This window comes from Bombus pascuorum, chromosome 7 (assembly GCF_905332965.1).
Source record: "Bombus pascuorum chromosome 7, iyBomPasc1.1, whole genome shotgun sequence".
NCBI lineage: Eukaryota > Metazoa > Arthropoda > Insecta > Hymenoptera > Apidae > Bombus > Bombus pascuorum.
In genome coordinates, this window is record NC_083494.1 from 422,377 (window position 1) to 435,777 (window position 13,401).

Sequence of the window (13,401 nt, forward strand, 5' to 3'; positions counted from 1 at the left end):
TCATTGAAATGTTTTCATATTTTAATAGCTTTTTGATAAATAGTCACCTTGTCCCTGATTTATTCTGTACATATTAGGCGTTACTTTTAAAGAATACGAACAATCGTCTCTTAAAATTATTGTTAAAAACAGCGATAGCGTCTTTCGGGATTTTGCCATATTCACCGAATGAAAGCAAACATGTAATACGTTTAGCAAATAAAAAGTTGTGAATCGACTAATTCCACGCTCGCTAAGTAAACTCAGCTTGTCGTGAGCTCGTACATTCTCAATTACATATTCGCGAATATTAGTAAAATAACGAAGAAATCTGATATTAGACTTTATTAATTGCTGAAGACCAATTTTTTAATATTATCGATGTTTGCTATATTTAAAAGTATTCTGTTTGAAAAATATTTATAATTCCATTGCTGTTTAGCTACTTCAATGAATTCCGAAGATTTTTTAGACAATAAATTCGATTTAATCGCTCCTTTAAAGCAAAGATATAAAAACTGTTGATTTGCTTTTATATTCTTCCGCACATTTATTAGATCACAATCTCTATGTACATAATTATTGTCTGAAATTCATGAGATTTTACGGAACTCATTTTGATCAATACGTATTTTACGATATTTGTATTACGCTGATTCAATATAACTCAACTAGTAGACACGGAGGCTTCGAAATTACGATGTATCCGCTAATTCCACAAGTACACGATCCCAAATATGTATAATTATGAATAGCTATAAATGAAATGACAGGACAGGCATTCCTTAAATCCTATGAAAGCTAATGACACTTAAGCTAAGTACGCGACGAATATCTTTCAACCGATGTCGGATCGGATTCGCGCACCCGCCTTGATGACCGCGAGTTGATGGCATGGTGAAACGCGCGAGGAGAATATCGACGTGCAGTTAGGTATGTTCGATTCTGACTCGATCCTTCAAAAATTCAATTCTTTCGGTTAAAGAATCAGAATCGATTCTTTACTGTCGGTTTTTCAGCGAATCGACTTTTTTTTTATTGCGAAGGAAGATTTCTCACCGTAGCAATGCGGTAATTCTTCTTATGCCAAAGATTCGATACGAATATCTTTTTCTATTCCCAATTATATTCCGAAACGATTGAATCTGCATGTAACAGATAATAGTAATAATGATAATACTCCAAGCTTATTCGGAGTTTAGCATTTATAGAATCTAAAAGGATAGGGATTTAAATCGGTAAAGTTACACATCTATGACTTTGGTGTAAGATACAAGATAACGATATATATATATATATACGTAATCCATACGTATATTCATAAAAGATTGAGAAGCTTGAAATATTGACAGTATTATTGATTGTCTCACCCTAAGAATCAATCTTTAACAATCCTATAAAATTATACATACATACATATTTATGATTTTCAGATCGATTCTTAACAATTATTATTGATTGTCTGAGGGCTCCGTAGGAATCAATCAAAAACCAAAAAAAAAAAATTATACATATATACATATGTATTTACGATTTTTAAATCTATTCGTCGTTGTTCGGTTCTCATGGTGCAGCTCAGAATCGATCGAGAATCGACTCTTTTTAAGCGAATCGAACATCCCCAGTCTGTGCAAACTGTGCAGAATGCCGCTCGGCATCCCGAAAGGTAATACAAGGGGGGTAGGAACGAGTGGTAGTAGTGGTTGTATTTGTCACCCCCTCCGCCTCCAAGTCTGCTTTGTCGAAGAGAGACGCCGCCGACGCCGTCGACGCCACCGACGCCGCCGCCGCCACCACCACCTCCACCACCTCCACCACTACCACCACCTCCACCACCATCAACCTCCGCCAACCTCCGCCACCGCCGCCACCACCACCAACCCCACCACTCCACTACCACCACCAACACTATCATCATCACCACCACCACCGTCGATACCACCACCGACGCTACCATCACCTCCGCCTCCGCCATCGCCATCGTTACCAACGTCGGGACGCCGTGTGTGACCGTCGCTGTCGTTTCAGTTACTAACGGACCGTGTGATCGTTCGCATTGCAGGCTGTGAAGCGCGAGAATTGTGCGAGAGAGAGAGAGAGAGAGAGAGAGAGAGAGCGAGAGAAAGAGAAAGAAAAAAGAAAAATAAAGAGGTGAGATAGGAATCGTAGCGAGCGGGGAACATAAGAAAGAACCGTCGTGCATAGAAGGAGGAGAAAGAAATAAAAGTGGAAAAGGAAGGTGAAAAATAGAGAGGAAGAGTCGAGCGAGAGGGAAAGGGGAAGGGAAAAAAGGGAGAGAAAGAGAGAAAGTACGTTGCGAGCCATGCTGCATGGTCTCGCCTGAACAAAGGAAGGCTCCCTCAACCCGAGGGTCGTTTCCGATCGACGAACCGTCGGTCCCCCTTCGTTTGCCTTCGGCGCGCCTCGTGCGGTGTGTCTAGTAAAGGCAGCAAACGGTCAGTAACGCAGCAGCGGCCGAGCCGTAAGGAACGAAGAACGGAAGAAGCAGACTACTACGAACATTGAAAGAAAAAGCGTGCATCGGTGCACCGGCTTGCCGGTGAAAACAAAGAAAACAGGCAAACGGCGAAATAATATCGTGCTCGCCTTGCCGGAAGTTAGTTGGCCACGATTTCGCTTTTAAGTGGAGAAAGTGGAGGAAATTTCCTGTTCCTATCAAAATCTTTTTTACCGAAATCGGCTCGGTTTTGTGTACGTTGCAAAGTCGTTCTCGCGTATCGTTTCGCTGGAAATCAACGCCGAAACTCGACCTAAGTGCTAAACAAATACGGCGTTGTTCGCGCGTGTGTATTTCTCAAGGTGCTCTCGTTCTCGCGTTCCGAAGCCTGTGGGTCGAACGACAATCTCGAACGGCGACGGACAAAAATTGGATTTTCCGTTGGCAGTTTTGTGCTCGCGTAGTTAACCTAACCGGCAACCTAACCTAACGACCGTTGTGTAAGGGGGGTAGGCGCGCAATTATCCGCGATTAATCGTTACGCGTACGTGTCGAGAAACCGATCTTGATGCGCGTGTCACTTGAGCGTGCTAAATGGTGGAACAGAGTAGCTGAATAAGAACGAAAGTGACTACGAGAGATAGATCTTTCCTCGATTATAGTACGCCGGCTCTTCGTTTCCCTTTATTTTTCCTCCTTGCTACGTTTTTGTGTGACATGTGCCACCAGTACACGGTGCATGCTTGAATCGAAGGATTCTCTGATCGCAAAGCAGTATTCTTCCGTTCGACTACGTACGGATTATCCTCGTATTTACGGTGAGTACGTATCTTTTATTGGACTAGTAAAATGTAAACATTTACGAAAGTATTCGAACGCTAAACACACTCTTTTTTCTCAATACATTTTTGAAATCTCGTTGCTACTATAATAGGACACGACCATCGTGATTAGAAACATTCGAATGCAATCCGAAGATGTACATAGACTTTACGAGACGTTTATGGAACCATATTATTAATGAAAAATTAGTATACAGCGTGAATAATAATTTTAAACATACAATTAATAATAATACAGCGAATGAATCAAACGCTTCGGTGATCTTTTCTCAAGCGTATTCCTTCAATAAATATCTCGTAATTTTTATATATAGTTTCAAATCTGCTTCGAATTTAATCTGCTTTCAAAATGTAATATCATCAAGATAGTCGCGTCTTGTTACGTTTTCAAATTTTGTACGATATTTATATAATAAGTTTCTAGGACTGTTCGAATATTTTCCCAAGCTACTGTGTATACATTAGTACGACGATCGTAACTGTGTCAAACGAAAAACTCGGAAAATATTTTGAGCGGATTACCTTGTAAACAGTTATTTCTTTTCTGCGCACTTTGAGATACTATGGCGTTCTCGTTACGTGTTTGTTGATTTGTTTCCATTAAAGCGAGAGAGAAGCAAAGATTAGAAATATTCGAGAATAACCTTGCTACGGTAGGATCATCGAGACAAATGGTAATTTACGTTACTTACTATTAGGCAGAAAAAGTTCTGTTTATTATTTTTTCTTTTATCTTACGTGCCAATTACGAAATCACATGTATTGCAAACATTTCACGTATTTTTAGTTGCGATATAAATACTTGGAAAGATCGTAGCACTCTGAATTCTTTCGTTATTGCAAATGGTACCTCTTTCCGAATCTGAGAAACAATTTGATATAAAACCGAGTGGTTCAAAAATGGCTGAAATTATTCATTTATTTTTCGTAAAATCTGAAGGAAAAATAATAGCAATTAACGTATGCTTGTATCAGATATTCCGTGAATGTTGCGAACGTTGAAACATTACGAATTTAAATATTAAAAATAGTGGAGATTCTGGTATTTCTAAAATAAGAAACAAGTAATTGCAAATCGGAGCAAATTGGTAGAGATAGAAAATATCGATTGTTTGGGAATATTCTTCTTTATGACAATGTAGCTGGTAATTTAAGAACTCTGTTCGTGTGTAACGTTATCGTTTCATTTATGAAATCGCTTTCACGATATTACCTCCATATAGAATTACGATCATTGTTTTGTAAAACGATCTGCTATTGTCGAATGTCACGTTCGTGTACGAGACAAAATAAAACTCTTGTCGTTTCTATGTCATTTGGAAAATTGATCACGTCGCAAAGTTATGCATACTACTGGATACGTTATCATGTAGCAAGCAGAGCTTAATTAGACGTTGCAACGATTGAAAAATACGCGATGTTTATCGTCTGCTGGTGACAGGGGATAATTACTCAAAAGTATAATCATTAATTATATACTTTGACGCGATAATGTGAAAATTCGGTAATCTTATGATCCGATCGATTTAATCGTTCAAAACCTTGTTAAGCAAATTGATTTTAAATCAATCAGTAAATTATTAATCTCTTAATAATGGATTACTTTGCGTGCAAAAGTATATTACAATGTTCGATACGTACGAAATTACTTAAATGTAGCAATACACGCATCGATACATATAACGCTCGTTGCGCTGTTTTACATGCTCTTGTATTTGTTAAGTATTGTTTTACATCGATGTTATAACGTAACAAAATTATATCATTAAAGTACAACATATGTGGATTGATCGTTAAATTCATTTGTAATTAAACACTATGATGTTTAATATTCAGCAATTATGTCTATATAAACGGACAATGACTATCGTTACTTCAATGTGCAAGTTATAAATACGAAACCAAAGCGAACATTCATTATTCCTCCCGTGCTTAAATTATGCTGTTAATAGATTTTCCCATTTTTAAGAAGTACAATATGTTTGCGATATTCTTATTTGTTATAAATCATTATTTATAATTCTTGAAGCTATTCTGTATCGTATTCTGGTACGCTGACTCGTTACTTTTTTTTTATTGGCCTTATCGATATTTATCTGAAGACGATGTAATTTTCAACAACTGTTCCTCCCTTTAAGTATAATAATATTGACAGTGATTAAAAAGTATTAAATGAATTGCAGCTGTCGCCATTATCTTCGTAGTACGTACGTAATTGGGATTACGTTAAAAACGCGGAAAGCAGGAATAAATGTTCTTAGAGGTTTTCGCGAAACTCTGATTTTATACTTATGCCCTCGAGTGTCTCGCTCAAATCGATGATTCATTCGCGAATGAAATAACGCACGTTCGCCGACGGAGGCCGCGCGTATTTATTTCTTTCGTTTTCGACACAACGAGGTTTCTGTCAGTGAACGACTGAACAGTACCTACTGTTGAGAAATATTAGAAGGAGCTATAATATTAGGATGAAACAAAACCGAACGGCGGTCGAAACAAACACCTCGAACAAAGCCAATTTGTTTATAATGAGAATATTATTTAAATTCTAATATCTCTGTTATCGTTTTTGTTCTGTAAATTTCATTAGCTCTGTCGATGTAACAAACCGTAATTGCTTCGTTTTGTTTAAAAAGGCTGCTACGGTGCTCGTTAACGACCCACGTTACTATATTTTTTCGCATGAATTTTATGGACTAAAAAAATTCAAGAATATGAACGATTTGGATAACGTTAACAGAAAAAAAGTTTGCGAATAGAATATGGTCGGCCCGCCATCGGTTGCTCGCAGATAGAAATGACGGTTAAACGTAGGGAAAATCCGCTTTTCCCATTCCAGATAAAAGATGGTTTTACGTGCTTGAACAATAACCCTGAGGAATTTCTCGACCTAAAAGATGTTTTGTAGCAACGAAGGGCCTTGACGGTAAAGTAAAAGTGCTTTGTTTTATGGCAATTCCTTGAGATTATTGGATTCTGTTTAAATATATTTTTACAGCCGATGACCGTCTTGACCGAGGGATGGGTTCTCCTATATGCCAAGGTTACGGGACTTGACAGAATTTATTTTGCAAAAATTAAATACTACCTACGTATAGTACGTTTCGATCTATCGCTACTAGCACGTTGAATCTTATAAACTGTGAACAATTTAAACGAAATAATACATTGCTACAAGTAGGTAACATATACTGTACGATGCTGGAATATGGGAAAACGGTAATGGAAGTCGATCGTTTGCATCTGTAAATGATCGTGATTCTTGTAAAACGAAAGGGAATTCTTGATAAGCCCGTCGAGCCTATAGAATCGTTTCATTCATAACACGGGGATATACGCTACATAACATTGCAGTGAGTCATTTTTACGTGATTCCGCGTAAATATACTTTACACGAGATAACTGTATGTCACGTCGCGTTCAACGTACATGTATATGTACTGTTATAATTTATCCTCATAGATAATCATAAGTCACGACACGATGCAAAGAACGAATTAAAATCTAATTAATAATCAATTTTTACGATATTCGTTTTTAATTAATGTTAGATTTATACGCTTGTTAATATATAACATTATATAACAGTAATATAAAAGCGAGTGAGTTTTCTAAATTTTTCTTAAATTAGCTCGTTGCCCATACGGAACTGGATCTTTTTGAGATATAGATAGTTTTGAAATACAAATGAAATTCCTTTTTATCTCAGTTCTTCCAACAAGTTTTATAAAAATTAAAACTATATTCTGTAATAAAATTTTAATCGAATATAAATATAATCTCTGGTCGATCGAATCTTCGGTATATCGTCGTATTAATTCAATCGGTTGTAAACTGATGCTACGTGTAATATAGTATACAAAGTTTGAGATCAATAAGTACCTACAGTATTGTTTTTCTCAACGTGTCGTTGCGATTAATGTATTGTCGCTAATGCGTTACGTAAGCACGTTTAATCAGTTTCCGTTTCATTAGAGATTCGTTGAACTAGCCGAGGAAATGTTTAATCCATCAATGAATATGCTACAACCGGAATATCGGTATTTCGTTTATAAAGAATTACTCTTGTTGGTAATTTTCTCTCTTAGTTTGTTCGCTCGTTTACAACTAATTTTTACCCACAGGAAATCGTACATCGTTGTACAAAGTATTCTAAAATTGATCGTTTGATCGCTTTAAACTTTGAAGATTGCTAAACTTGTATATAAATAAATTTGACAAGTAAGCCCATATTGAAAGAAACAAATAATCCTCTAAGCTGGGAAGGATTCTGGTAAATGATCAAGCTAATCGATCAAACATTGTCGATCAATTTAATATCGTCACGAAGAAGTTTTATTCCATGCTAAAGACAGTGGCCATAAAGAGTTTTGTGCATACTCTTATCTTCCCATGAAACGTTCCTTTCTGTCAGCTGTTACATTACATTTTCATAATATTAACATAATATTTGTATCATTATATTGATATTTATATATGGGAAAGATACTTTCATATGGAGATATACATGTAAATACAATATACATATAGATATATATACAAATAGATATAAATATTCTAGTGCATGTGTTCTATGCACTAGGATAAAAAGAAGTAATGTGCCACAACGCAACAAAATACCAATATGAGGTAGTAAGAAACATACAATGTAAGAATATGATATTGTGTAAACAGCTGAGGATAAATGTAACAACATCCTCGTAATAGGTTGTGGACCTAAAGCATAAATAAATTAATATTATTATTATCGTTATTATCATATATTAGTATTTGTATATTGTGTTCATATTAATAATAGCAGAGAAATGTGATAAATACAAAGGTGTACAAACACTGTATATATAACCACTGTATATATTCGATACTCGTCAACCGGTGAAGACCTTTTTCGTGATAAAAGAACTCTCGTCTATTACCGAACGATCAATTACACTTTGTGAAAATTTAATATAAAGTCTTGTCAACTCGTAAATTTTATTTCTCGATACGCTCTAGAAATTCATAGATCACATAAAGTGTCTGAAAACAGTTGGTTCGTTAGGAAGTGTTTTATATGTATTCGTGAATACGAAATAGGTATGTAGTTGCGAATAATTAGCGCATCCATTATATACGCTTGTCTCTAATCATCGATCGTCTTGTTTTAGCACAGGATTGAATCGTTAGGATATTATATAACGTACACGAAATTGGTATGTATTCTAACATTGACGCGAAACGTATCTCTGCGAATGGTACGAAATAATTTTGCACATCGTAAGTGCCATTACGTTTACGATAGTTATACGATTGTCATTCGAATTGAAAATTTGGAATCGCAGAAATAGATGAAACGTCCAAAACGGTATAGTATATTATACTCGATGGCTGAAACATGTCTGTGCTTAGGTACCACTTACTCGTTTGCGTTTATAAAAATACGAATTTGCATAAAGGTCTGCTTACAGTTAGAGTAAAATACCGGAGGACTTGATCGTAGGAAACAGAAAACAATTTATAACAATCGTCGATAATATTCTACAGATCTATAAATTAATAAATTTGTAATGTTGACGCGTAACGTTATTGAATTTTTCTAATTAGATATTTATAAAAATACAACATGGAAACATGCCGGTTTCGGTAAAAAGACAGAGGAAATACAGTCGTATTTTAAATCTTGGAAATTTTCGCCTCTGTTCGCAGCTTTTTTGACAGTTCGAAGAAATCTGTAGCATAACGATCTTTTCAGTTTCTTCTAGACCTTTACCTTCAGAAAGTGAGTTGCATTCCTGAATGACGCGTGAAATATTTGGGCCCGAGTTTCCAGGCCTGCTCTGTTACGAGACAAACCGGTTTTCCTCAGAGCCGAACGATCATTTTCCCAAAGAGTACGACGTACGTTAGAAATGCATGATTTGAAAGCTGCATTCTTCCTCGTAGCACGTATTTCCTTCTTGTACGGTCGAAGATTTATAAACATTTATTTGTATCGTTTTTTACCATCTTCTTGCTATCGTCGAAAGCTTTAGTGCAGCAATTCATCTCGTCCAAGTCACGTAATATTTTCGAGATTACAAGGAAAATGTTTGAAATATCGAAATCACCAAGGTCATAACGATAAAAGTATGCATGAACGTATCTTTTAATAAAACTGATAGATCACAGATTTACGTAAGAGCAAAGAAAGGATACCTTAATTGAAAAGAGCTATTATTTTCGTGAAAACTGTAACTGAGATGCTTCTTTTATAAAAATCAGGGGCGGAATGAAATTTATTATTTAGTTTACTCGTAGTTTATTACTTTGTTTAATCATAGTTTTGAACAGCAATTTCTTTCGCTATCTTCTCTGTTTCTACAAAACAGTTACAAAACGAAGTAATCTACCGAAAAATTTATCTCGTAAATTTTTGCACAAATAGGAAATTTCTTTTTTTTTATATGCCTCCAATTTCTTAAATAGTGCTGGTTAAAAATATAATTTCATCTCTTATATTTTATCCTAAAAATCTGTTAAAAAGTATGATCCTTTGGAACTTTCACCCATGGAATATAAGATTACAAGATAAATTTTACTACAGAGTTAGTGTCGACGCACAAAGTTCATTTAAAATAGAAAAGAAAAGATCTAGAAAAGTTAAAAGCCGAACGAAGAACTTGTAAAACGTAATACGATATGTAAATATTTGTAAAAGTTTACAGTTTTACTCGACCCTTGATAAGACTGGAATGCTTAATTCCAGAGATGCATCGGTTGAGACCCACTGCCTTAACGTGTTGGATAAATAATATAAAACATCGGAAATGCTTCAACTGTGCTAATTAGTTTCCGGTTTTCGACGATTAAAGGACGAAACAGAAAGTGTAATTAAAAGTTGAAGTTATATTCGCGCTCCGGTAAACGATCCTACGCGTAATGTAAGTCTTCAAAGAAGTGAAATCAAAGTTCCGGATTTATGTAAGTGGCTGAAATTTATTATCGACCATTGCAGAGCAAGCAGCGTGTAGTTACGGCCAAAGTAATCGATCTCAACAAAATTACGATAGAACATCGTTTATTAATATAATTTTAACGAGTAAAAAACATGCGCATATTACAAATCTGGAGAATAATTTTCATAACAAAGATGCGATATCTACATGGCTTTATGAAAATATTGGCAAATATCTAAAAGATGACAAAAATCTAATAAGATTTATCCAATATCCAGGAGAGAAAGCCACTTTTCAAATTAATTATTTCGATATTTTAACTATACTAATGCCCAGTGGAGTTTCCTTTTGATTTTATTACGACTCGAAGCCGTCGTCTCGTTGAATTTATCAGATCGACGAATACTTTAATGAAATATTTTTCCACTCTTCGAAAAGAACTCTCTTTAAATCATTCCTCGATGAAATATTCCGGTTCCGTAATTATCGTTTCAGGTCGTCTCGTGTATTTTCAATAACGTTTATATCGGCGGATCGTACATTTTTAGGTGTTTCAGAACATTATACGCGTTTCACGCTCGCGTATTAGTGACATCATGCTTTGGATAGTCATCTACCGTCAGGGTGAAATAATTATCTTTTAAGCCCATTTGTTCTGAACTTTGAAGCAGACTATTTTCGAAAATATCTATGTACAATGTACAGTTTATGCTACGAAGCTGTCGTAAAGTGTTTCTCCGGAATGGCTGAAAACTTTTCTTTGCATTTACGATAAAAAAAACAAGCGAACCTAATCAATGTGAAAATAACAAAAGTTACTATGTCGTGAATACGCGGTATGTCATCGGACATCCGTAATAATCTCGACACCGAGCGATCAAAAGAAGAAAAACACGCAAAAGGCAATGATATTTATTTGAAGAATGAGAAAATTGTACAACATGCATATAATAGGTATAAAGGTTATTTATACTTATAATTGTCCGAGACTCGATTGAAAATACCGATGACATACGCGTGTCGTCATCGGCCATGCGGCGAGATACCCGATGATACTGCATGGCATTATGCTATGACGTCGGTTACGAATGCATTAATAGAATAAACGTCTGTCTATAATATACAGTTAGATGTATTCGAATATATTGGATGATATAAAGGATATTTCTCTTTCTATTTCTACGTTGCAACTGTAAAAATCGTTTTATCCTCTCGCTGTATGTACGCGTGCGTCGTATTTTATTGGCTGCGCATTTTACAAGTTTAATCAGAGTGCTTACTCCTTAATGGCAAAGTTACACAGTCGGATAGAAACGCACGAGCTTTCGAATCTCGGGATTTCGATCTGCCGTTCCACGTGTTTTAGGAAACGCTTTTTACGCACGTTGACCGAAACAAAAATTCGGAGTAAGAGAAACCGGCACGGTTTCGCATAACACGGTTTCGCAGGATAGATACGCTCACCATGGCGTATCTAATTAACGAGATTACCTCGCACGGAACCCGTTTCTGTAGCGATCGATCCTTATTTAGGAGCGACATGGTGTGGACGGGCCTTAGGCAGCGAAAGTAAACGGTTGTCACTGCACTGCTGCTACACTGCACTGCTACACCGCACTGCTGCACCGGCGAACAGTTGCCTGGGCTTATCTGCTCACTCACAGAGACGAAAGTGTCTCGCTATCGTGCTTGAAAGCGCGCGTATATAGACTTGTACCGGCGAGCTGTTGTTGTATCTTACGTAACCTCGTACAGACAGTAAGAAAGCCAATTACGTTTCGTTGTACTCGTGCGAGATCATTGGGCTAGCGTGCGTATTAGCACGGGTTATATTAATCGCGATTCGATCCCACTAGACTGTGGGAAAGTTACCACGGTTACGTGCTCTAACTACTTACATATCTCTGACGTTGATCGCGTCTACTTGGAAGCGCATTCTCGCTGAAGCCTCTTGGCTTTCAATTCCTTGGTTTATTTCTCCAAGATTATATACATACGAGCCGCTTGCAACCAGACATCCAAAGTAACAGTTATTTCGAGCACTTTACGTAAAAAAGTCGTCGAGTAGACATTTTTACTCGAATGGAAATCGTCGGTTTATGGATAAGCGAGAAGGAAATTTTTCGAAGAACGAAATCATTGGAAAATATCAATTTGTAATTGTTCCGATCGTGAATAATCGTCGATGATGCAAATTTAGTCTTAGCCAGTAACTATCCATATGCTTCATTCGGATAACGTCGATCGTTATTAACTTTACCAATAATTGATATTCATCGACAACGTAAAAAAACTTGTCCGATCAAGTAAATTAATTATTACGAGGAGTTCTAGCTTTTTCATTTCATTTCATTTATTTTGCGTCGTTTTGCCGTACTACCAATTACGTATGTAAATACATTTTCATAAAAGATGCGATAAAAAAATTAATATTGGGTTTTAATATAAATTGTCCTGTTTTTACGTTTGTGACAAGAATACGTGATATACGATGTGTAGAGAAACAGGGTGAATTTATGTTACAATCTGAATTTAAAATTAAAATTTAACAACCTTAAATTGCAATTGTTACAAATTTGTAGGTATATATTTTAATAGAAAATTTAGAAAAACACCAACAATTGAAAAAAGATTGGAAACTTACGCTTATTCAATTTAAAAAATAAAAAAGGAATGATAGTTTTGGACGTGTGACGGAGATTTGGCACTCGATGACAATTTGCTTACCGTAATTATTTTTTACGCTTTCGCTGATCGTCAGTTCGTATCATCGGAATAGAGGTTCTCTGCTCCCGTGAGAGTGAAATGCCAAAGTGAAAGGGTATGTCTTCCCATGCGTGCTGTTACCTCATAACTCGTTCTGTCGCTCGTAACGTGACTTCAAACCGAAGCAAGGCTGTTCCCACATCGAATCACCTATAATATTCGTATAATATTTGAATTCATTTGCGTCTTTTACGTTGCCAAACGAAATGCTTTAACGCGAGGTAAACTCTTATGACGTGACGCATTTCCATATCATTCCAGTTGAATGATCGATTCCTTCGGTTTTCCATAAGAAACAGAAATATTTCTGCACTTTCAACTTTCCCACGAGTACGTAAAAATCTGCGCCCTATTGATAATTGGGATTAATTTATAATTTCGAATTATTCCGTTGTATGTGTTTAATGATTGTTAAAAATAGTAACGACGTATAAACGATGAA

General features: G+C 36.1%; 1 protein-coding gene across 6 annotated transcripts in view; it reads left to right on the forward strand.

The window, feature by feature from the left end:
* LOC132908983 (brain tumor protein) overlaps positions 1-13,401 on the forward strand; it is a 155,075-nt gene that overhangs the window by 72,126 nt on the left and 69,548 nt on the right. For 2 of the 6 annotated variants that reach the window (XM_060963504.1, XM_060963501.1), the window contains exon 1: positions 1,958-3,255. The exons of 3 other annotated variants lie outside the window; for them this stretch is intronic. The gene's annotated coding sequence lies outside the window, so the exon portion shown is untranslated. Of the gene's footprint in view, positions 1-1,957; positions 3,260-13,401 lie in introns of those variants that run through there. One more of the 6 variants, XM_060963505.1, reaches the window with a different exon arrangement.